The sequence below is a fragment of the Nycticebus coucang genome, chromosome 5 (genome assembly GCF_027406575.1).
Source record: "Nycticebus coucang isolate mNycCou1 chromosome 5, mNycCou1.pri, whole genome shotgun sequence".
NCBI lineage: Eukaryota > Metazoa > Chordata > Mammalia > Primates > Lorisidae > Nycticebus > Nycticebus coucang.
The window spans coordinates 135,342,537-135,367,811 of NC_069784.1; the positions used below are offsets into that span (position 1 = coordinate 135,342,537).

Consider the following 25,275-nt stretch of genomic DNA (forward strand, 5'->3'; position numbering starts at 1 on the left):
TCTTGTCAAACCTTCAAAAACGAATGCCAGTGTAAATACTGCTAGCAGCAGTAAGTGGATACAATCTCTGAGATTCCACTAAACAAAAATTTTCATGAGCCTTTAAAATGTTCACACTTCTTAATCCAATAATTCAACTGAAAAGAATTTATACCAAGGAAGTAAGCTGAGATAAATGCAAAGATTTAGGTACATGTATATTCATCAGAGCCGTTTATAATAGAAAAGAATGGGAACCATCTGAATGTTTGAAGAAGCAGGTTGGCTATGTAAGTGATATGATAGTCATATGATGAAGCACTCGACAAAAATTAAAAAGCCTGTTTTTGAAAGACACAGGGAGACTCATGATATCCTAACTGGAAAGAGAACTAAGCTATATATAAAATATGATCCCCTTGTTACTCTGTATAATCACACAAATGCACTGTGCATGGGGAGCTGAATATGTGTCCTCCAAATTCTTGTTCACCCAGAACCTCAGAATATGACCTTATTTGGAAGCATGGCCTTTGCAGATGTAATTAGCTAAAGCGAAGTCACACTGGATTAGGGTGGGTTGCAGATCCAACACGGAAAGATGTATGAAGATAAGACCACGTGATGAGGGAGGCAGAGAGCAGTCCTGCGTCTGTAAGCCACGGATGGTGGCAACTACTAGAAGCTAGAAGAGGCGCGTGGAGCAGATTCTCCCAGAGCCACCAGAGGAAGCCAGCTCTGAGGACACCTTGATCTCAGACTTGTGGCTTTCTGAACTGTGAGAGAGTAAACGTCTGCTGTATATTGCAGTAATTTGCTATGGCAGCCTTGGGGAACTCATACAGGTATGACACTGCTGGCAATTTTTATTTCTGGATAATGACACTGAGGATGATTTTTATTTTATTGTATTTAGAAGAACTTTCTGCAATGAACCGTATGACTTTTATAATAAAAAGATTATGATTAAATAACAGATGACCCAGGGTTTCCAAAAGCATAATGTTCAAAGGCAATTTAGAAAAAAAAAAAGTAGAAAAAAAACAAATAAAGGCAATTTAGGACAAAAGCAAAGAATGATCAATGATGATTATAACATGTTAAATCCCAAAGATTAAAGTATTTTCGGAACCCTCTGTGAGGTAGGGAAATCTGTGTATTCCAGAAACTTTTGTTGACCTAAATTTTGGTCTTTAACATCATGGTATCGTTTATTTAAAATGTGAATTTACACACAGATATATTCAACAGCCACGCTACCTAGTTGAGTTCCTAATGACATTATTTCAAATTGACCATTCTGGCTGGTCCTGGGGGCTCAGGCCTATGATCCTAGCACTCTGGGAGGCCAAGGCAGGAGGATCTCTTGAGCTCAGGAGTTGGAGACCTGCCTGAGCAAGAGCTAGATTGCTTGAGGTCAGATGTTCCAGACCAGCCTAAGCAAAAGCAAGATGCTGTCTCTACTAAAAATAGAAAAACTAGCCAGGCATTATGGTGGTTACTTGTAGTCCCAGCTACTCAGGAGGCTGAGGCAGGAGGATTGCTTGAGCCCAGGAGTTTGAGGTTGCTGTGAGCTAGACTGACACCATGGCACTCTTGCCCAGGCAACAGAGTGAGACTGTGTCTTAACAAAGAAATAAAATAAAATGAAACAAAAACATAAAAAACAAATGGACTGTTCTCCTGACACACGGCAGCTCCACCTTAACAATATTTTTGCTTTATTTGCCCAATGTTGAGAATATTGATATAGATATTCCTATAATCTATATACACAGCTTAAAATGTTTCTAATGCTATAAAATATAAAGCTATCATAAGTTTGCAATTAGGATTACTTCATTGTATGCTAAATTAGGAGTTAATTTGATGTTTAGAATGCATAATCTTATAACTAATGGTTGTATATTTCAATAAACTCTGAGTTTTTAAAATGTCATATACATGTTTTTAATGACCAAAAAGCTCCTTAGCCCGTCTTGTTATTACTGCAATAATTTCAAGTACACTCCAGTAGGTTTAACATTAACTATCACTGAAGGAAGCACAGAGGAACCAAACAAAATCTCCTTCTGAGTCAACCGTGATTATGACATAAGTCATTCCCTAAAGGTGAATGTATTTACAGAACACTTTGTTGATGAGCTTTTGATGCATTTTAACTCTGATTTTTATCTTTTTTGTTTGTTTGTTTTTTGAGACAGAGTCTCTCTTTGTTGCCCCATGGCATCAACCCAGAGCACAGTGATCTTAAACTTCTGGGCTCAAGGGATCCACCTGCCCCAGCCTCCACTGTAGCTGGGGGACTATAGGCGCGCACTACCATGCCTGGCTAATTTTTCTATTTTTTGTAGAGATAGGGTTTCCCTCCTGCTCAGGCTGGTCTCCAACTCCCAAGCTCAAGGGAACCTCCCTCTTCGGCCTCCTAGAGTACTGGGATTATAGGCATGAGCCCCCACACCTGGGCCTCTGATCTTTATCTTAAGAATTGCTCTCTGCATCCACTTAGCTTTTTCTCATTTAGACATGTTCAGGTCAATTCAGCACGGCTGAGTCGTCCACGCCCTTTTCTTGAACCCAGGCAATGAGAGACTTGAAATCACACAATGCGAAAGCAAATCTATGGCAATCAAAGGAAATGAATTCAAATTGATTAATGCCCATGTGATTGGCAGAAAACTGAAAGAGATATCAGTCTCAAAATCTGATGTGAAAAGACAAGGTAGTACAACATGAATACTAAAACTGTGCAAGTGGAAGAGGAAGAATCTAAGTATATTCTTCGTAACCAAGGGAAAAGAAAGCACATTCATTTGAGGGGTATTTAACTTAGGGTGATTTTCACTTCAGTGCACTTTATATATAGTCTGATTTTTTTTTGGAAAAAAAAAAATTTTTTTTTTTTTTGAGAAAGGGCCCAGCTAGAGTGCAGTGGTGTCATCATAGCTCACTACAAACTCAAACTCCTGGGTTCAAGCAATCCCCCTGCCCTGGCCTCCCGAGGAGCTGGGACTATAGGTGCCCATCATAACACCCAGCTAATTTTTCTATTTGCAGTAGAGACAGGGTCTCCAAAGGCACCACTGGGGAGAGAAAAATCAATTGGCATGAAAATGGCAAAAACAAAAGAAAGCAAAACAGAATTTCTACTTAAAGTCACGATTAGCCTACAAGGTATGGCTATTAAAATTCTATCAAATAAGTCAATCAATCAATCAATAAGTCTAACTAGGTCTGGCATATGTGGCTCTCTTCTGTATTACTAGCCCTCTGGGAGGCCACAGTGGAAGGATCAGTCAAGGTGAGGAGTTCAAGACCAGCTTGACCAGGAGAGAGGGAGAGACCCTATCTCTACAAAACATAGACTGTGACAGGCACCTGTAGTTCCAGCCACTCAGGAGGCTGAGGCAGGAAGATCACTTGAGCCCAGGAGTTGGAGGCTACAGTGAGCTATGGTAATGGCATTGTACTCTAGCTTGAGTGGTAAGAGCAAGAGTCTGTCTTAAAAAAAAAAAAGAAAATCATCTATACTCCATGCATTTTGAGTTTATACACAGAAAATCAGTTTTACTGAAAAACAAACAACAACCTTAGAATTTGGCAACTAACAACTGAAGTTGGCAAAGGTACAGGATATCTTTTCTCCATGAGCACTTGCTCAATCTTCATTTCAAGCCCAAGCCATATCTAGTTCAACAAATCTTCACTTTAAGATTGATTTGCAAGAAAGCTGGCAAAAGGAAAAAGAATCCCTTTTTTTCTTTGCAGAAGTGAGCTTTGCAAAATACAAATGAAAACATGCTGCCTGCTCTCTCCTTTCTGTCTTAGGCACCTGGAGAGTCTCCCGTATCCTTACAGTAAACTCTGCCACTAAGCTAGCTTTATCAGTTGCAAGAAAGAGTACTAATTAGTTATGAACTGAAATAAAATCTTAAGGGTCCCCCCCCAGCAGGGCTGATTAAGTGGACCCTCCTCTTGGCTAAAGAGACCCCCTAAAATTGAGTTGCCATGAAAAAGGAAACCAGCTGTCTCTCATCATGTCCACCTCCCATCTTAGAGCTGTCCTCTGTAACTCATTAACAGGCCTGCCCTGCAAGACTTATCTGCAGGTCTTCAATACACACAACAAACGACTTGAGTCCCATGGTTGTCTCAGGTTAACAGACACTTACCTTAGCTCAGCATTCCTTTTTGCTTACTCCTGGTCTTTTAGACAAAGCCTAACTCTTTCAGCCAATTGTCGGCTAAAGAATCTTTAAACCCACTTATAATCTGTAAGTCCCCACTTTGAGATGTCCCCCATTTGGAGACCAAACCAATGTACGCTTTCCACATATTGACTTATGACTTTACCTGTAATTTTGGTTTCCCTAAAATGTAGAAAACCAAACTGTAACCCCAGCACCACAAGTCCACTTGCTCAAGGCTTCTTGGGTCTGGCTCTGGGTTGTAGTCCTCAAATTTGGATCAGAATAAACCTCTTTAAATTATTTTACAGAGTATGGCTTCTTTTCCATCAACATAATCTTTGGAGACTCACCTTCCTCATACCTGAAATTCATGGGGGTGGTTGTGAAATTTAAACGTGATGATACACGGGAAGCACCTGAATTAGTGTAGAACCTCAAACAAAGTTCATTCTTTTCTCCTCCCTTCATCTCATTCATGAACACATAGATGACTCTCAGATCTGTATTTTGAGTTGGCATCTCCCTCCTAAAGCTCAGACCATGTATCCATGTCCTGATTACTGTCTTCATTTAGATATCCCCAAGACGTCCCAAATCGAGCACATCTAAAGACAGACCTTTCAACCTCATCTTGGTCAATACTCTGGGATCCCATCTGCCCACTTCCTATTTCCTTGTTCTGGTGAATCTGATGGCTCTGCAGTTGCCTTTGAATTTTCCTTGTTCCTTTTGCTTCCCTTTCCCCTCAAATCATCTGTTAATTCTCTACTGAAAGGTATTTATGCACAGTCTTGTCCTGTCACCATCCCAGCTGCTGGGTTAGTCCAGGCTCCCATCACTTTTCTCCTGGTTGACTGAGAACAAACAAAACACCCTGCCTGTTCTTCAATGTCTTATCTTGGTTTAGAACTCAGACCCCCCAGCATAGCGTACAAGGCCCTTTATGATACGGCCCTGTGTCTCTGTCCATTCTTGTCTCTTTCCAGAGTGTCACAGTCCATTTTCTGCTGCTGTAACAGACCACCACAGACTGGCTAATTTATAAAGAACACAAGTGACTTGGGTCACTGTTATGAAGGCTGAGAGGTCCAAGAGCAAGGTGCTGCATCTGGCAGGGTGTCCTGTGAACAGGAGCATGCACCAGAGACAGAGAGAAAATGGGGACTGAACTTATCCTTTTATTAGGATCCCTCTCCCACAGTAACTAACCCACTCCTGAAATAACAGCATTAATCCATCCACAAGGCCAGAGTCCTCATGAGCTAATCACCTTTTAAGGGTCCCACCTCCCAGTACCATTACACTGGCAATTAAATTTCTACATGAGGCTGGGCAAGGTGGCTCATACCAGTAATTCCAGCACTGAGAGGGTGAGGCTCACAGCAGAAAGTGAAGAGGAAGGAGAGAGGGGAAGAGGAGAGAAAGGGAGGAGCAGGAGGGAGGGACGGGAGAGAGGGAGGTATCAGACCTTCTTTAAAATTCAGCTCTCAAAGGAACTAAAGGAGCCAGAACTCATTACCATGAGACTGTCACCCAGCCATTCCTGAGGGACCCATTCTGCTTCATTCAAACACCTCCCACCAGGCCCCACCTCCAACACAAGGGTCAAATTTCAATATGAGACTTGGTGGGGCCAAACAAAGCCCCACCAAACCACTGGTTACTGAACTGCCGGGGCGGGGATCCTCAGCTTGACCCTCCCTGTCTGCACCTTGAGCACTTCTCTGGCCTGGGCACCGGTGTTTTGAGCACAAGAGTTCCTGAGGCTTGGCTTGGTAATGTTGTGTCCTCCCGACACTTAGCAGTCACAGAGTTGGTCCTTACCTTCACAGACGGCCAGGTTTTGCCTTTGGGGACACGTTTTAAGAGTTAGTCTTTACTCTCTCTCTTATCTGAGCAGAGCGTGACTTTTCTGAGGGATTTAGCCTGTGGCTTAGTCCTATGTTTTTCCTGATTGACATTCTGTCACCTTTGTACATGTCTTCTGGGCCTTCACTACCCAGAAGGTGGCTCCTCCCCTGGCCCTGCCCTGAGCTGGCCCAACACGGAGGCGGAGAGGGGATTTCCTAAGGGCTTTTGAAAATCAAGTCTTTACTGAAATGAAAAGGAAGAGCTGAATTATTTATTTCTAAGAGAAACCTCTTAATGGATTTCTTAACAACCAGGGTTTGGCTAAATTGTGAAATAAATTTTTCCCAGCCAATCTTATAGTTGTGCCTAGAGAGAGGGAAAAAAATGAATAAAGAGCATCAAAATTTCAATTTAGGAAGAAAGTACGTGTTTTACCCTTTCCCCACCCCTCACCGTCCACCACTCCCTCCCTTCTTTCCTTCCTTTGTAAACTTACTACCATCTGTCCCTTTTTATATAATATTTCTCAAAACAATTGTATCCTGAGAAGGGGGGAGGCAAATCCAACAAAATAGTACTAGAATCACTTAGGGACAATGAAGGAACCACTTACTTTTGGGGGAAAAGTATAAGAAGAAATAAAATTGCCATTGTTTGTAGAAGTCAGGTTTATTCTGAGCCAAAGTCAGGTTTATTCTGAGCCAATCTGAGGACCACAACCTGGAGCCAGACCCAAGAAGCTTTGAGCAAGTGGAGTTGTGGTGCTGGGGTTACAGTTTGGTTTTCTACATTTTGGGGAGACAAAAATTACAGGTAAAGTCATAAATCAATGCATGGAAAACATCCATTGGTTTGTCCCCCCAGAAGATGGAACATCTCAAACTGGGGAGTCTTATAGACTATGGGTGGGCATAAAGATTCTTTAGCTGACAATTGGCTGAAAGAGTCAGGCTTTCTCTAAAAGATCAGGAGTAAGCAAAAAGGAATGCTGAACTCAGATAAGGGTCTGTTAATCAGAGACAAAATACCAGACTTAGGCTCAGACTCAAGTGGTTTGTTGTGTATACTGAGGACCTGCAGGTGAGTCTTCGGTAGCCTTAGGCCTATTAATGAGTCAAGAAGGACATTTCTAAGAAGGGGAGGGCATGATGAGGCATGTCTGATCTCCTTTCGCTTGGTTAGCAACTCAGTTTTAGGGATCCCCTTGGCCAAGAGGGTGGTCCAGTCAGTCTGCTGCTGGGGGAGGGGGGGAGTCTTAAAATTTTATTTTAGTCCACAATATAAATAAAATAATTAACTTTTTTAAATTAGTGAGTTTAGCAAGGTCATCAAGCTAAAATCAATGATATTTGCATATCATGTGCTGCATTTTATTTTCCAAAAATGCCCACAACAATCTGCCACCCACATGCTCTTCTGCGGTGTGACTTACCATCCCCAGCAAGAGATCGAATCTCCTTCCTGTCCCTTGAGCCTGAACAACCTTGTGAGTCTATTGTAGCTAATAGCAGGTGATAGCAATAATGCTTTCCCACTCCCAGGGCTCAGTCGGAAAAGGTGAAGCAGCTTCTTCCTGGGTATTTGAAAGGTCTCAGTCTCAAAGAGATTAGGGCTCTCCCTCTTAGAACCCAAGCACAGGGAGGTCGCCATAGCAGCTGTGTGAACAGTCCCTGCAGAGCCCAGCCTGTGAGTCAGTCCAGCCCAGATGCCCAACATGCGACACATGTGAGCCTCGGGATCTAGCCCCCAGACACCCCAGTCAATGTCGGCTGTTATTGGTGCCTTCTCAGCTGAAGCCCTGGACATCTCAGGGCAGATTCAGCCGTTTGCTCTGTGCCTTGTCTAAACTGCTGATCCACGGTTGCTGTGATAAAATTTGCTTGGTTTCACACCACCAAGTTTGGGGTGGTTTGTCACACAGCTTTGAAAAATCAAAACGTACCAATATTAAACAATGAGAAAAATAAAATTTAAAAAATTAAAATATTTACAATAGCACCAAAAAAGCTTGTGCAAAACTCTTAGACTCTATTAAAAGAAATCAAAGAAGACAAATACATGGAGGAGTCTACCATGGACAAAAATTTAAATATGTTTGTAAAGAGGTACTGTTCCCCTACAGGGGTCCTCAAACTGAGGCCCATGGGCCACATGAGGCGGTGTGATTATATTTGTTCCCATTTTGTTTTTTTTACTTCAAAATAAGATATGTGCAGTGTGCATAAGAATTTGTTCATAGTTGTTTTTTTTTTTTTGTGGATTTTGGCCGGGGCTGGGTTTGAACCCGCCACCTCTGGCATATGGGACCGGCGCCCTACTCCTTGAGCCACAGGCACCGCCCAGTTTTTTTTTTTTTTTTAAACTATAGTCCGGCCCTCCAATGGTCCGAGGGACAGTGAACTGACCCCCTGTTTAAAAAGTTTGAGGACCCCTGGAAATAATCCATTCAAAACCATCAGCTATGCAAGTTGATTTGAACACTTACATGAAAATGCAGTGTCAAGCTTAGCCAAGAACAAGGGGACCCCTTCTTTCCACGCACCTGAAACTATGCATGTGTGTACTACAAATCAGCATTGATTTAGACAGTGCAATCACGGGAAACAGACCAGTGAAGTGGTATGCAAAGTCCAGACATAGACCCACACACTTATGAAGTCTTCATTTATGGTGGAGGTGGCTCTAGAGGGAAGTTGGGAAAGAATAGTCAGAAAAAAAATCCAGCAGAACCTTCACAGTTGACCACCTTCCTACATTGACCACCACCTTAAGTTGACTCAGTTTTCATAGACTAGTCATGTGCCATACGTACAGCACAGTAGGCCTAGTTCCTCACGGTGACCACCTCTATACGTTGACCAGTTTGTTATAGTCCCTTTGGTGGTCAACTTACAGGGGTTCTCCTGGAGTGCTGAGTGTCCTGATTCGCCACACAGAAATAATAACACTTGGTTCCTTCCTCACCTGCACACAGAAGTCACGTGCTGGTGCTTCGTAGTTTTAGATATGAAAGGAAGATCAATGAGGCATCTCAAAGAAAAAATAGGAAACTATCTTCATTGAAACTTTGGGAGAGAGAGCATTTTCTTAAGCAGAATCTGAAAAGCATCAACCGTAAATGAAAAGATTGAGGAACTGAATTACCCTAAATTGAAATTCGTTTATCATAGATGACATTAACAGAGTCAGAAGGCAAGCTCCAGAGTACATGAAGATATCTGTAATACGTGTGACTGACAAAGGGCCCTTATCCAGGTGCATTAAAATATGCTTCAAATAAATAAGAAAAAGTCGGTCCCATAAACACGTGGCCATGTGGGAGGGAAAAGAAAGGGACCTGAGGGTGCTCGCCTTCTCATTTTGGGCAGCAATCTGGGCACAGTTACTTTGTGGAAATTCATTGATAGGTATAAATTTATGCTTTGTGCCCTTTCTTGTATTTAAGTTGTTTTAGTGAAAAACCCAATAAAAACCCTACAGACAGACCCCATCTATTATCCAAGGGAAAACTCTAGATTCCCCGCTCCAAACAACAGAGATTAGGTTCTCCCAGCCCAATACTGGTTTCAAAGTAAATCTCTCTTCCTTCAGGGTTCCTAGGAGTGGAGTTGATTCTAGCTTTGGCTCCTGAAAGGGGCTTCAGGATAAATGTGGCATGTCAGCCTGGCTTGATACAGTCAGTGTGAGAGTTTGCATTTGTAATTATTCTGTGGGTTTTTTCCACGTGAGTCTGCTTTGACTCCCTTCTTTATTATAAGTACATATCCTATGGTATAATTTTTTTTTAACAAAATAAGAAAATCTATCAGACCTCTACTACTTAATAGCAACCCTTTGTAGATAGGCTTGAAAAATATTGCCAAGAACCAATTGCACAGGGGCCGGGCACAGTGGCTCACACCTGAAATCCTGGCACTCTGGGAGGCCAAGGCAGATGGATTGCCTGAGCTCAGGAGTTTGAGACCTGCCTGAGCAAGAGTGAGGCCCTGTCTCAAAAACTAGCCAGCCATTGTGGCAGGTGCCTGTAGTCCCAGGTACTGGTAAGGCTGAGGCAAGAGGATGACTTGAGCCCAAGAGTCTGAGATTGCTGTGAGCTATGATGCTACAGCACTCTACTGGGTGCAACAAATAATACTCTGTCTCAAAAAAAAAAAAAAAGAAAAGAAAAAAGAAAAAAACAATTGCACAATTCAGTTTGATTATTGGAAGAGGTTATGTCTGGGCATGAACGTAACTTGAATTTATAAGTACCTTGGAAGGGAGGCCGAGGCGGGTGGATTGCCTGAGGTCAGGAGTTCCAGATCAGCCTGACCAAGAGCAAGACCCTGTCTCTAAAACTGGGTGTTGTGGTGGGCACCCGTAGTCCCCGCTCCTTGAGGCAAAGAGAATCACTTGAGCCCAGGAATTGGAGATTGCTGTGAGCTATGATGCCACAGTACTCTACAGGGTGTCAAAGTGAGACTCTTGTCTTAAAAATAATAAATAAAATAAAATAAAACAAAATAAAAGAAAGTACCTTGGCCAATGCTGCTTTAAGATTATAGCCTCTTCCTACATTGTTATTGTAGGAAGTATTTGCAGAAAAAGTATTAACATCTTGTCAGAGCAGAGAGTTTTTACATGGAAACCCCTCCTTGACTTCTGAACTTTCACAAGATGAAGTACAATTATTAAAGCACATCCTTAGGGAAAATAAGTTCTGCCTTTCTTGGGAAAACTGTTAGATTGTTTTTTCAGAACCCCAGCAGCTGGGACATGGGGAGATGTTGGTCCCAGGTATAAACCTATTTACAAGTTCTGAATACCTAATGGACAGCATGGTGACTGTAGTTCACTGTGCCCTGTATACTTGAGATTTTCTGAGAGAGTACATCTTAAGTATTCCCACCACATAGAACAGGTACCGCGACGGACATGCTGAGTACCTTGATTGTGGTGATCATTTGGCAGTTTCCGCATGTGTGGTATCATCGCCCAGTGCACCTTAAGCATGTGAAACTTATTTGTCAGTTATACCTTAATAAAGCACCTTCCACCTAAATCCTGAAGAATGAGAGGAGCTTGGGTTGGCTGTGCGCTCCCTGGGTTCAGGGCACTAAACTGGGCCCACTGCTCACACGTGTTTGGCAACGCGCCTTTGACGCAGCATCCCTATTTTACAGAAGAGGCAAGTCACGCTTAGCAGGCTGAGAGCCCCGCAGAGGGGAACAGGGCTGCACCTGAATGTGGTTGGTCAGACTCTAATCGTCCCCTCTGGAGCCTTGTATCTGCTGGGCACTGGTGCGACACCTCACTCAGCAAGGCAGCCCTGGGCTGTCAGAACGCATCCAGGGATGAATACAACCCCTCAAATAATCTTAGTAAAATTTATTTTCTAACCTCTTTTCCCAAAATATGACATTGTCAAGATCCCCCAGAACTAAAATTGACAACTTTGCCTAAGAAAATAACTATTGCTAACCAAGTAATGCTGCTTGTAGCCCTGACTGCAACAAGATGGATTTCAATATATCCTGCTGGTGCCACGTGGCTCCCTTTGGATTCACTGGCCCCTTAGATGTGAATACATGGCTCTAAAACAGCTCTTTGCAGGCCATGAAGTTACTGGCTGGCCTAGAGAAGGCCTGTCTCTGGAAAAGGCTGGGGTGGCTCTGCACTGCCCTGTCCTCTTCCCTGGGGCTCCACCCAGCCCCAGGTGCAGGGCAACTAACTCCTCCTACTGGCATTTGCCCTATCTGCATGTAGGAGGTGGGTCAGGGGAAGAAGTCAAAGATAATTTAAGTTCTATAAATGATTACTCTTCACCCAGGGCCCAGGAAGGAGCCTGAACTGACAGAATCGGTCGGCATACTTTGCCCAACTCCCTTCTTCCCACCCTTCCTTACTTCCTTCCCTCCCTTTCTCCCTCCCTCCATCCTTCCTTCTTCTTTCTCTCTCTCTCTTTCTCTCTTTCTTTCTCTTCAAAGATATGTGCGTCCTGTGAGGCCAGCTCTCTTCTGGGTGCCTGGCATTCTTCAGGGGCCCAAAGAGTCCTGGCATTGTGGAGATTTCTAGTGGGGAGAGCCTGAAAACAAATGACAATGATAATAAATAAATTACATACTATGTTAGAAGCTGATATTTATAGAAGACAGCAAAGAGCATCAGGAAGGAGTATCCAGAGTGCCACGAGTGTAAGCAGGCTGAAATGGGAATAGGGAGGTCAGTGCAAACTTCACTGAGAAAGTGACATTTGAGCAAAAATGTGGGGAGGAACAGGAGCTGTCTGCCTGGACACACACCTGCTCTGAGAATGTTCCCTGAGGAAGGAGTGAGCGCAGGACTCTGGCTTGGGCTTTGTGGCAGGAGCGTGCTGGCTGTGGGAGGACTGAGGAGGCTGCAGGAAGGAGTGATCTGGGGAAGAGCAACAAGGTTTGCAGGAAGGTATGAGGACTTTGGGCTTTTACACTGAGTATAAGGGAGTCCACTGCAGGGTGGAGGCTGAAACATGACATGCATGACTTATGTTTTATAAGACTCACTCCAGCTGGCATGTTGAGCAAAAAATCTGTGGGGCACAAAGCAGGGACAGGAGTGGAAAGTGGTCACAGTGGTCCAGCAAGAGGTGCTTTGGCTAGGTCAGCTGGGACCAAAGGACTCCTGACAGATGGGATGGAGGTGTGAGAAGAAGGGGGATTCAAGGATGAGCCCAAGGTTTTTGGCCGAGCAGAGGGGGGGGTGGCAGTGTCTGTGAGTGGAGCCAGGATCTGGGGTAAATATCAGCACCTTTCCAACATTCTGCGGTTGAGACAGTCATTCGTTACCCAGGTCACAATGGGGTGGGGTCAGTAAGAAGCCTAGCACAGAGAGATCTAGGATTCAGATAAACGTTTTCAGAGGAGTCAGCATTTAAAGCCCCAAAACTGAATGAGATCAGCTTAGGGTGGGCAGATGAAACTCAGGCTGCCCTATTACATTTGAATTCAGATAAATAATGAGTAATTTTTAGTATGTGTCATGCAATATTTCCTTGCATGGGGCTATGAAATATTTGGAACAGCCTTACACTATGAAACAGTTGTTGTAACCGGGAGTTCAGTGTTTTTATTTGGTCCATCTGGTGATGCTACCTACATGGAGAGCATGAAGAGAAGAGGTGTGGGGACCGAATCCTGCTGGACACAAAGAAAGGTTGTGGAGAGAAGGAGCGAGAAGAGGAGGCTGGTTGAGGGATGGGTCAGGACGAGCCCATCTGAGACGGTGTGGGGGTGGTGGGTTGCCAGAACCCGGGGTTGCAGAGTGCTGCAGAAGAGGAAGTGGTGCTCAGGGAGACAGGACTGATTGGCAGTGGGGAAGCCATTGGTGACCCTGACAGGGCACTTGCCTGCCAGTAACATGAGCATTTTGCAAGGCCAAACGTGATTCTGCTGCTTCCTGCAGTGGAGGCCTGAAATACCCTGGGTTAGTCAATCTACAATGAATCTAGAAAAGCAATCATAGTGATTTTTCACTTGGTGCTTCTTGGAGAATCTATCTTGAACAGATCCTAGGACAGTGGTTCTCAACCTTCCTAATGCCACGACCCTTTAATACAGTTCTTCATGTTGTGGTGACCCCCAACCATAAAATTATTTTCGTTGCTACTTCAGAACTGTAATTTTGCGACTGTTATGAATCATAATGTAAATATCTGATATGCAGGATGTATTTAGGTGACCCCTGTGAAAGGGTCATTCAACCCCCAAAAGGGTTGTGACCCACAGGTTGAGAACCACTATCCTAGGGGAACCCAGTTCTCACTATTAGCATCCTTCAGAAAAGGCCAGGCCTGAGTATGGATGTGGAATTGAAGTGGTCAAATGGAAATGTGCACTGAGAAAAACAGGTAAACTGACAGACCAGGAAAAGAGCCAGAGGGCTGGGCCACACCCAGAGCCTCATTCAGGAGGTTGGGAGAGGTGGAAAGGGAAGCCTGGCTGGGAACCAGGGGCAGCCAGAGGTGCCCACATCCTTAGCTGACCTTAGCCATTTCCAAAGCTTGAATACACTTTCTGGAAAGAGTAAGCATGGGTGGTACCACTTGAATCCTTTACATCTTTTAAAATGTGGATGTTGGGGGAGGGAGGCAAGATGGCCAACTGAAGCCAGCTTTTGGCAAAGGCTCCCATCCAGAGGGAGAAATAATGACCAGAAATAACCCAATAAATTGGAAGATCAGGAGCTGAGAGAGGATTGTTAGGTTCCCATCACCCCTGCTGCAACAAGCTGGGACTCCAAGGAATTAAATTTCAGCTTCTCTAGCCAAACAGTGAAAAAAATAATTATGGGGCAGAATCAGCAGAAAAACTCTGGCAACATGAATAACCAGAGTAGATCAACTCCCCCAAGGAATGACAAAGGAGACACAACAGAAGATCCCATTCATAAACAAATGGCTGAGATGTCAGAAATCAAATTCAGAATTTGGATTGCAAATAACATTAACAGAATGGAGGTAAAGATGAAATTAGAAATTCAAAGAGCAATTCAAAAGTTTTCTCAAGAATTCAAAGAATTCCATAGTAAGTAAAGCAAGCAGACAGCCCTCAGAAAGGGAGAAGATATTTGCAGGTTATGTCTCCGACAAAGGTTTAATAACCAGAATCCACAGAGAACTCAAATGTATTAGTAAGAAAAGAACCAGTGATCCCATCTCAGGCTGGGCAAGGGACTTGAAGAGAAAGTTCTCTGAAGAAGACAGGTGCATGGTCCACAGACATATGAAAAAATGCACGGCCCACAGACATATGAAAAAATGCTCATCATCCTTAATCATGAGAGAAATGTAAATCAAAAATACTTTGAGATATCATCTAATTCCAGTAAGATTAGCCCACATAACAAAATCTCAAAACCAGAGATGTTGGCGTGGATGTGGAGAAAAGGGAACACTTCTACATTGCTGGTGGGAATGCAAACTAATATGTTCCTTTTGGAAAGATGTTTGGAGAACACTTAGGGACCTAGAAATAGGACCTGCCATTCGATCCTACAATTCTTCTACTAGGTATATATCCAGAAGACCAAAAATCACATTATAACAAAGATATTTGTACCAGAATGTTTATTGAAGCCCAATTCATAATTGCTAAGTCATGGAAGAAGCCCAAGTGCCCACTGACCCACAAATGGATTAATACATTGTGGTATATGTAGACGATGGAATATTATGCAGCCTTAAAGAAAGATAAAGACTTTACCTCTTTCATGTTTACATGGATAGAGCTGGAACATATTCTTCTTAGCAAAGTATCTCAAAAACGGAAGAAAAAGTATCCAATGTACTCAGCCCTACTATGAAACCAAGTTATAGCTTTAATATGAAAGCTATAAACCAATTATAGCCCAAGAATATGGGGAAAGGGGAGGGGATGGGGGAGGATGGGTGGAGGCAGGGTAATTGGTGGGATTACACCTATGGTGCATCTTACAAGGGTACATGTGAAATTTACTAAATGTAGCATACAAATGTCTTAACACAATAACTAAGAAAATGCCATGAAGGCTATGTTAACCAGTTTGATGAAAATATTTCAAATTGTATATAAAACCAGCACATTGTACCCCATGATTACATTAATGTACACAGCTATGATTTAATAATAATAATAAAAAAGAATTCAATTAATTCAAAGACAAAATCACCAAAGACTTTGACACATTGAGGCAAGAACTTGCAGCCCTCAAAGATTGGAGAAATACAGTAGAATCCCTCAGTAACAGAATGGAGCAGGCAGAAGAAAGGATCTCTGACATTGAAGACAAAGCTCTTGAACACTCCCAAAAGCTCAAAGAGGAAGAGAAGTGGAGAGCAAAAATGGATCATTCCCTGAAAGAATCATGGGACCACTCCAAAAGAGCAGACATTCACCTCATAGGAATCCCTGAAGGAGAAGAGGATGGTCCAAAAGGCACACATACTGTACTCCAAGAGATAATTGAGGAGAACTTCCCAAGCATGGCAAAAGATACTGAAATTCAGATAGCAGACAGTTTTAGAACCCCAGCATGACTCAACCCAAATAAAGCATCTTCTAGATACATTGTAATTAACTTCACCCAAGTTAATATGAAGGAGAAAATCCTGCAAGCAGCCAGATGTGAGAAAATCATAACCTACAAGGGGAAGAATATTAGAATGACTACAGATCTCTCTGCTAAAACTTTTCAAACCAGAAGAGGATGGTCATTGACCTTCAATCTCCTAAAACAAAACAACTTTCAGCTCAGGATCCTGTATCCCACTAAATTGAGCTTCATTTATGTTAAATACTTTAATGATATACACACATTGAAGAAATGTGTCATAAGCAAACCAGGTCTTCAGGATATCCTCAGACCCATCCTCCATAATGACCAGCACAATGCTCTACCACCAAAGTAAACTCACTCTGAAATTCTTGACCCAAACCCAATTTCCACAGTGGTGAAAAGATTCAAAATGTCCACTGGACTTTTGGAAAACTTGACACCCAAAACACTACCAGGCTTATCAATACTCTCAATTAATGTGAGTGGTTTAAACTGTCCTCTTAAGAGGCACAGGTTGGCTGACTGAATACAAAAACTCAGGCCAGATATCTACTGCATACAAGAATCTCATCTTACCTTAAAGGATAAATATAGACTCAGGGTGAAGGGATAGGCATCTGTAATCCAGGCAAATGGAAATCAGATAAAAGCAGGGGTGGAAATTTTATTTGCAGATATACTAGGCTTTAAATAAAAAAAAGTAAGGAAAGACAAGGATGGTCACTTCATATTTGTTAAGGGAACCACTCAACATGATGAGATGTCAATTGTTAACATTTATGTGCCCAATCAGAATGCTCCTCAATTTATAAGGGAGACCCTAACAGACATAAGCAATTTAATATCTTTCAGTACCATAGTAGTTGGAGATTTTAATGCCTCTTTGGTAGTGTTAGATAGATCCTCCAATAAGAAACTAAGCAAAGAAAGTTTGGACTTAAACTTCACTATACGACAATTGAATTTAACAGACATCTACAGAACATTTCATCCTAACAAAACTGAATACACATTCTTCTTATCAGCCCATGGAACATCCTCCAAAATTAATCACATCTTAGGTCACAAGTCTAACCTCAGCAAATTTAAAAGTATAGAAATTATTCCTTGTATTTTCTCAGATCATCATGCACTAAAAGTCGAACTTACCAATAATAGGTATCTGCACACTCATAAAAAGACATGGAAACAAAATAACCTTATGCTGAATGATAGCTGGGTCATAGAGGAGATTAAGAAGGAAAATGCCAAATTTTTGGAACAAAACAATAATGAAGACATGAATTATCAGAACCTGTGGGATACTCTAAAGGCAGTCCTACGAGGGACATTTATAACATTGCAAGCCTTCCTTAAGAGAAGGGGAAGAGAGAAAGTCAATAACTTAATGAGACATCTTAAGCAACTGGAAAAGGAACAACATTCCAAACCCAAACACAGGTGAAGAAAAGACATAACTAAAATTAGAGCAGAATTAAATGAAATCGAAAACAAAAGAATTATTCAAAAGATCAATGAATCAAGTTGGTATTTTGAAAAATTCAACAAAATTGATAACCTTTGGCCAACCTAACCAAAAATAGAGAATTAAAGTCCATAAAATCATCAATCAGAAATGACAAAGGCAAAAACACAACAGACACCTCAGCAATTCAAAAAATACTTAATGAATACTACAAAAAACTTTATTCTCAGAAATATGAAAATCTGAAAGAAATTGACCAATACTTGGCAGCATGCCAACTTCCTGGACTTTATCAGAAAGAATTGGAAATGCAAAACAGACCTATATCAAGTACTGAAATAGAATCACTTATATGAACTCTCCCAAAAAAGAAGAGTCTGGAACCAGATGGCTTCACATCATAATTATACCAAACCTTTACAGAGGAACTATTACCTATATTACTTAACCTTTTCCAAAACATTAAAAAAGGAGGAATACTTCCCAACACATTCTATGAAGTAAATATCACCCTGAAAAGTAAATATCAAACCAGGAAAAGACCCAACAAGAAAAGAAAACTATAGACCAATATCTTTAATGAACATAGATGTAAAAATATTCAATAAGATCCTAGCAAACAGAATCCAGCAACACATCAAATGAATTTTACACCACGATCAAGGGTCTCAAGGTTGGCAATATATGTAAATCTATGAATATAATACATCACTTAAACAAACAAAAAAACAAAGACCTTATGATTCTCTCAATACATGCAGAAAAAGCTTTTGACAATATCCAGCATCCTTTCATGATCAGAACACTTAAGAAAATAGGTATAGGAGGGACTTTTCTCAAACTGATAGAGGCCATCTACAGCAAACTCACAGCCAATATCATCTTGAATGGAGTAAAACTGAAAACATTTCCACTCAGATCAGGAACCAGGCAAGGTTGCCCATTGTCTCCACTGCTTTTTAACTTTGCAATGGAAGTCTTAGCCATTGCAATCAGGCAAGGGAAGGCGATCAAGGGTATACAAGTATGGTCAGAGGAGATCAAACTTTCACTCTTCACAGATGATATGATTTTATACCTGGAAAACCCCAGGGACTCAACCACAAAAGTCTTAGAAGTGATCAAGGAATACAGTAGCATCTCAGGATACAAAATCAATACTCACAAATCAGTAGCTTTTATATATACCATAATAGTCAAGCTGAAAAAAACAGTCAATGACTCTATTCCCTTTACAGTTATGCCAAAGAAGATTAAATATTTGGGAATTACCTAACAAAAGATGTGAAAGATCTCTATAAAGAGATTTATGAAACTCTGAGAAAAGAAATAGCTGAAGATGTTAACAAATGGAAAAACATACCATGCTCATGGCTAGGAAGAATCAACATTGTTAAAATGTCCATATTACCCAAAGCAATTTCCAAATTTAATGCAATCCCTATCATACTTTAAAGATCTGGAAAAAATAGTACTTCATTTTATATGGAATCAGAACAAACCTTGAATAGCCAAGACATTACTCAGAAATAAAAACAAAGCAGGAGGAATCATGCTACCAGACTTCAAACTATAGTATAAATCTATAGTGATCAAAACAGCACGGTATTGGCACAAAAAAAGAGAGGTAGATGTATGGAACAGAATTAAGAATCAAGGGATGAACCCAGACACATCATCATTTGATCTTTGATAAACCCATCAAAAATATAAATTGGGGGAAAGATTACCTATTTAACAAATGGTGCTAGGAGAATTGGCTGGCAACTTGTAGAAGACTAAAACTGGACCCACACCTTTCATCATTAACAAAAATTTATTCTCACTGGATAAAAGATTTAAACTTAAGACATGAAACTATTAAGATTCTTGGACAGAGTGCAGGAGAAACAAGTGAAGAAATTGGCCCTGGAGAATACTTCATGAGGAGGACCCCTGGGCAATTGAAGCAACACCAAAAATACATTACTGGGATCTGATCAAACTAAAAAGTTTCTGCACAGCCAAGAACACAGTAAGTAAAGCAAGCAGACAGCCCTCAGAATGGGAGAGGATATTTTCAGGTTATGCTTCTGACAAAGGTTTGATAACTAGAATCCACATAAAACTCAAACTTATTAATAAGAAAAGAACAAGTAATCCCATTTCATTGTGGGCAAGGGACTTGAACAGAAGCATCTCTGAAGAAGATAGGTGCATGGCCTACAGACACATGAAAAAATGCTCATCATCTTTAATCATCAGAGAAATGCAAATCCAAACCACTTTGAGATATCATCTAACTCCAGTAAGAGTGGCTCACATAACAAAATCCCAAAACTACAGATGTTGGCATGGATGTGGAGAAAAGGGAATACTTCTGCACTGCTGGTGGGAATGAAAGTTAATACGTCCCTTTTAGAAAGAAGTATGGAGAATACTCAGGGATCTAAAAGTAGACCTGCCATTTGATCCTGCAATTCCTCTACTGGGTGTATATCCAAAAGACCAAAAATCACGTTATAAGAAAGATATTTGCACCAGATTGTTCGTTGCAGCTCAATTCATAATAGCCAAGTCATGGAAGAAACCCAAGTGCCCATTGACCCATGAATGGATTAATAAATTGTGGTATATGTATACCATGGAATACTATGCAGCCTTAAAAAAGATGGAGACTTTACCTCTTTTACGTTTACGTGGATGGAGCTGGAACATATCCAACTTAGTAAAGCATCTCAAGAATGGAAGAAAAAATATCCAATGTACTCAGTGCTATTATGAAACCAATTTACAATCACTCACACTTTCATATGAAGAATAGATCACAACGATGGCCCAGGATGAAAGAGGTAGGAGGGGCAGATGGGAGAGGGGAGGTCAGATCGAGGGATGCATAATGCAAGGGTACTTGTTGGATCTGTTAGTATAGAGTATAAATGTCTTAACACAATAATTAAGTAAATGAGATGAGGTATATATTAACCAGTGTGATGTAAGTGTTTCTAATTCTATATGAAATCAGCACATTGTACCCCATAAATGCATTCATGTATACATGATCTATGTGTTTATGATTTAATAAAAAAAATACATAAAATGTGGATGTTACCACAAAGTTCCCTAATTTAAGAAATACCAACATGTTTTGTTCACCTGAACACATCTCATGGCCGTCCCCCACCAGGAGAGTGTCTTTTTTTTATAGCCTAAGTCATAGAATCCAAAGGACTTATTTCTCTCTTTTTTTTCCCCCGAAGGATTTATTTCTTAGAGTTAGATAAAACAAACAGAAACAACATTCAAGGCAGAGTTTGGCCTTAATGAAACTGAAATATAAAATGGTATTGAATGTGGGTAGTGATGTTCACATAATGTAACATTACCCTAGATTAAGACTTTCTGTGAACTTGAGTACCAGGGAGGGCCAAGGCTCAAAAGAACATTCTGCACCACGTGTAATGGCACAGACCTCATCTTTGTCCCCTATCCAAATAATATCAAGACTGGAAACCTTAGTTAGACTCTTATGATAGAAAATGAGCTTGGGAGCACATCTGTACACATCTGCACACTGGCGTCTACTTGCCTTTAAAAAGAAAGGTCACTCTCACAACATTGTGACTAAGTATATAATTCAGATACTTAAATTGAACTTCATTTGGTTTTTACAAAATGTCCTAAAAAACTCAATGACTTCAAAAATTATTTGAAAAAGAATTTTCATAGCTCTCTCTAAGCTAATTACTAGATGACTGTGCAAGCTTTTTGTGCATTACACATTTAATTAGGAGGGGGTGTCTGGTTCACCATGCTGCTGGGTCTTTTAAAAATTAAAAATTGTTTAATTGCAGCAGGATAGATCATACATAGTTATGATCTTTGTGTGAAAATTTAACGATTCTGGTACTGAGCTGATGTGTCTAATCTATTCTTTCCAACCTCTAGTGGTTTTTTGAATAAGTTGTATTTACCGCTTACTACCTTCCCAGTAGCAAAGTGGTGAGCCTCTATTCCACACACCCTGCCAACTCAAACTTTCATTTCTGTTAAAGCAGTGGTTCTTAAGCCTTTTTTTTTTTTTTCTGACCGTCTCCCTCTGTAGCCCTGGGTAGAGTGCCCTGGGGCATAGCTCACAGCAACCTTAACCTCCTGAGTTCTAGCAATCCTCTTGCCTCAGCCTCCTGAGTAACTGGGACTACAGGTGCCTGCCACAATGCCCAGCTAGTTTTTCAAGTTTTAGTAGAGATGAGGTCTTGCTCTTGCTCAGGCTGATCTCAAACTCCTGAGCTCAGGCAATCCACCTGCCTTGGCCTCCCAGAGTGCTGGGATTACAGGTGTGAGCCACTGCACCCAGCCTCAAACATTTTAAAAAAGATGTTTTCTTTTATATTCTTTATTTTAAATTGATATTTTAGAACAGCAAGTTATCTTTCACAGCAGAGCCTCCTGGTCGTTTACTATAATACCTTATTCATGAATTTAAAGATTTAAAATAAATCAAAATGAACATTAAGGCATACAGACAGCTATTTTGAACTTGTCCTTATTATCATTATTATTATTTTTCAGTTTTGGCTGGAGCTGGGCTTGAACCCACCACCCCTGGGGATGGCACCCTACTCCTTGAGCCGCAGGTGCTACCCTGAGCTTGTCCTTATTTAATAAAGATCAGTTTTTACTCAGATTCAAATACATGGAGTGTTGGCACAGGACCGACTGCTGGAGAAGATCACAGATGGTCTCGGGTTACTGAAACTTCCATCTGTCTAAAGACATACCCTTGGATGGTCTTAATTTCATAAATTTAAATGTTGAGAACTGTCTAATAACTAACTATTAAAATGAAATGTTTGATTTGTAAATTACATACAGGTTACACTTTATGTTCTGCCAAGGAGATGGAGAGGAGCCATTCCTTCCCAGCCAATGCTGTTCATTTTCTCTGATGGAGATGTCAAATAACACCCCAACCAAGATGTTCCTGGATGTCAAATCTATTTTGATAAATAGGTTTATAGAATGTACAAATGCCATGTGTCTGTGATGATGAGCAGTAAACAGAAAATCCAACCTCTTGTACTTATTCAACCCAGATTAGTCAGATGATGGCTTTTCCCGTGAAGATTCAGTGTTTCTCCAACCCTGTCCTCCTCCTCTTCACAATCTGTTGCTGTTCCAGGCCCTCTTTTGATATCATTTCACAAACATTCCCATTCCCACTGCTGTGCTGGGCTCAGCCATCTCCCCTCCTGTGGCACCTGTGTCTGAGTGCTACTCTCCACCTGCACCTGCTGTCCCGTCTCCCCTCCCGTGGCCGCCTGTGTCTGAGTGCCACTCTCCACCTGAGCCTTCTGTCCCCGTGACTTCTCCCACACGTTTCCCTCCTCATCTTCCTTTTTGTCACTCTCTGGCTTTCCTTACTGTCAACGTCCACTGCTTTTTGATTTCAGATTTCTCTTCTTTCTTGAAGTCTGATATGGTCCTTTGGAATCGTGTGTGGACACAGGCCTGAAGGAATCAGCGAAGCCCACTTCGGCAGTCTGCCTGGTGCACCGGCCACTTGTACCAAGCCCTCAGATTTGGCGAGAACTGAAGTGGTGCCTTCCTCCAGTTACAAGCCAGATGGTAAGTAGAATTGAGGAGCCACCGCAAGGGGAAGAATGCTGGACACTGCAGCTTGTGCCCGCCAGGGAATAAACGCAGGCCCTTGTGCCTGCCGGCCTGAGAGGGGAGAGGGCACCTACTGTTACTGCAACTGCAAGAGTTAATCCCACGACAAAGGTTTAGTGAGCTGGGTCACAGATCCACACACACACCTCATGTTCATTCGGAAAAGCTTGATCATCATGTGGCTCGAGTTTGAATTTTTCTTAGTTTCCTTCTTTTGGAGGGTCCCTGGAATTTCCTCTGGGATTCTTCCTTCTCACCACCTTTTTTCCCTCTCTTTTCTTTTTTATCTTGTCATCCTTTACATTTTATTTCTTGCTCTTTTTATTTTCTTTTTCTCCACTTTCAGAGCTTTTCCTTTGTATTTTCCTTTATGTCCTTATTGGACTTAGTTTTCATTACTTTTAGTGCTATTGGTCCTTCAGGGAGTTCCTGCCCATGGCCCCTGCCGAGGTGCCCACAGGAAATCACAGCTGGCCTCACATACAGCTGCTCACTTTCTGGCCCATATTACCCATCCCTCTGACCAGAGCAAGCGGCTCCCTCTTCCTCACTGAGAAAGGCATTTGGCTGTTCCCTGAGCCCTTGCAGAACATCAAGGAGATGCAGCAAGTCTATTCCAACCCTCTGCCTGGTGCACATTCACCACACAGACACCCCTAGTCCAGGTGCCCAGGCCCCAGTGGTTAGGGGAGCTGGAAGCTCATGGAGGAGGAGCCTGCGCTTTCTCTGTGTTTGGATGTCCACCACTCTGGAGGCTCCACTTCCTCCAATCAGGGCCTGGTACAGGTGGCCAATGCACCAGGCAGCAAGCTCCGCCTACTGCATTCTCCACCCCGTCCAGAGAGAACAAGGAGCCTCTGACATCATAGCACATACTTTAAACTCTACTGTGGCATAAACTCTGACCTACGAAAATTCGATACCTGGTTCTCTGAAGCTATTGCTTTGGTTTGTTTTGAAAGTCAAAAGCTAAGCCAGCATGATTCACAATAGCCAAATGGTAGGCATGACCCAAATGTCCATCGAGAGATGAACGGATAAAGAAAGGGAGGCAATCGATCCACACAACAGAATGTTACTCGGCTGTATAAAAGGAGCAGATACTGACAAGTGCGACAATGTAGACGGACCATGGAAGCATCGCAGCACGTGAAACCACCCAGACACGAAAGGGCAAACACTGCACGAGTCCACTTCACGTGAAGTCCTAGGGTAGGCAGGTACACAGAGACGGGATGGTACACGTTACCAGGGCCGGCAGGGTGGGAGGAGGGAGTTAGGATTTACTTGCGCATTATTAACAGTTTTCTGTGGCTGGCGTAACCGAGCACCAAGAACGGAGCGGCTTAAGTAGCAGGAATTAATTTTCTCAGAACTCTGGAGGCTAGAGGGCTGACATCAGGGTGTGGGCAGGGCAAGTTTCTTTTGAAGACTCTCTCCTTACCTTGCAGACAGCTGTCTTCTGGGGGTTATGACTTCAACACACTGAATTTTGAGGTGGACACAACTCCACTCACAACAAATGGGTATAGAGTTTCCATTTGCGAGAATGAAGATGTTCTGGGAAGAAATAATAGTGATGATTGTGCAATGTTATGACTGTACTTAAAGACCACTAAATCATACACTTAGAACAGTTAAAATGGTAAATTGTATGTTGTTCTACCAAAATTTAAAAAGGAAAAGAAAAAATCAAAAGCTAAGCAACGTCGCTTTGGGTCTCTTACTCTGTGGAAGGTCTTAACTTCCCGGACTGGAGGAAAGTCCAGAGTGCAGGAGAGACGTCAGGGTGACCTCTGGTATATCAGTGCTCACTCTGGTCATGCTGCAGGACGGCCACCGTGACCCCTGCTGAGGCCAGGGACATGCCTGTGGAGGGGCTGCTGGGGGTGGAGGTGGCACGGAGGTGATGCTCTGTCAAGCTCAGAAGCAGCATAGTCAGCAGGGACAGAGAGGTCAACCCCCACATTTCGTAACCTTCTCTCAGAGGTTCAGTTTTCTCACCACAGAAGGAAGGCGTTGGACCAGATTACTTTTTTTACAATTTCTTATAACTCCAACATTCTACAAACATAACTAAAACAATAG

The 25,275-nt window shown here is 42.0% G+C and overlaps 1 protein-coding gene across 1 annotated transcript in view; it reads right to left on the bottom strand.

Moving 5' to 3' along the window:
* The window catches only part of AGPAT4 (1-acylglycerol-3-phosphate O-acyltransferase 4), a 139,625-nt gene extending 114,584 nt beyond the window's left edge, over positions 1 to 25,041 (bottom strand). The window contains exons 1-2 of the mRNA XM_053592214.1: positions 24,915 to 25,041; positions 24,632 to 24,747 (exon numbers count right to left, since the gene is read on the bottom strand). The gene's annotated coding sequence lies outside the window, so the exon portion shown is untranslated. The remainder of the gene's footprint in view (positions 1 to 24,631; positions 24,748 to 24,914) is intronic.
* Positions 25,042 to 25,275: the final 234 nt, after the last annotated feature.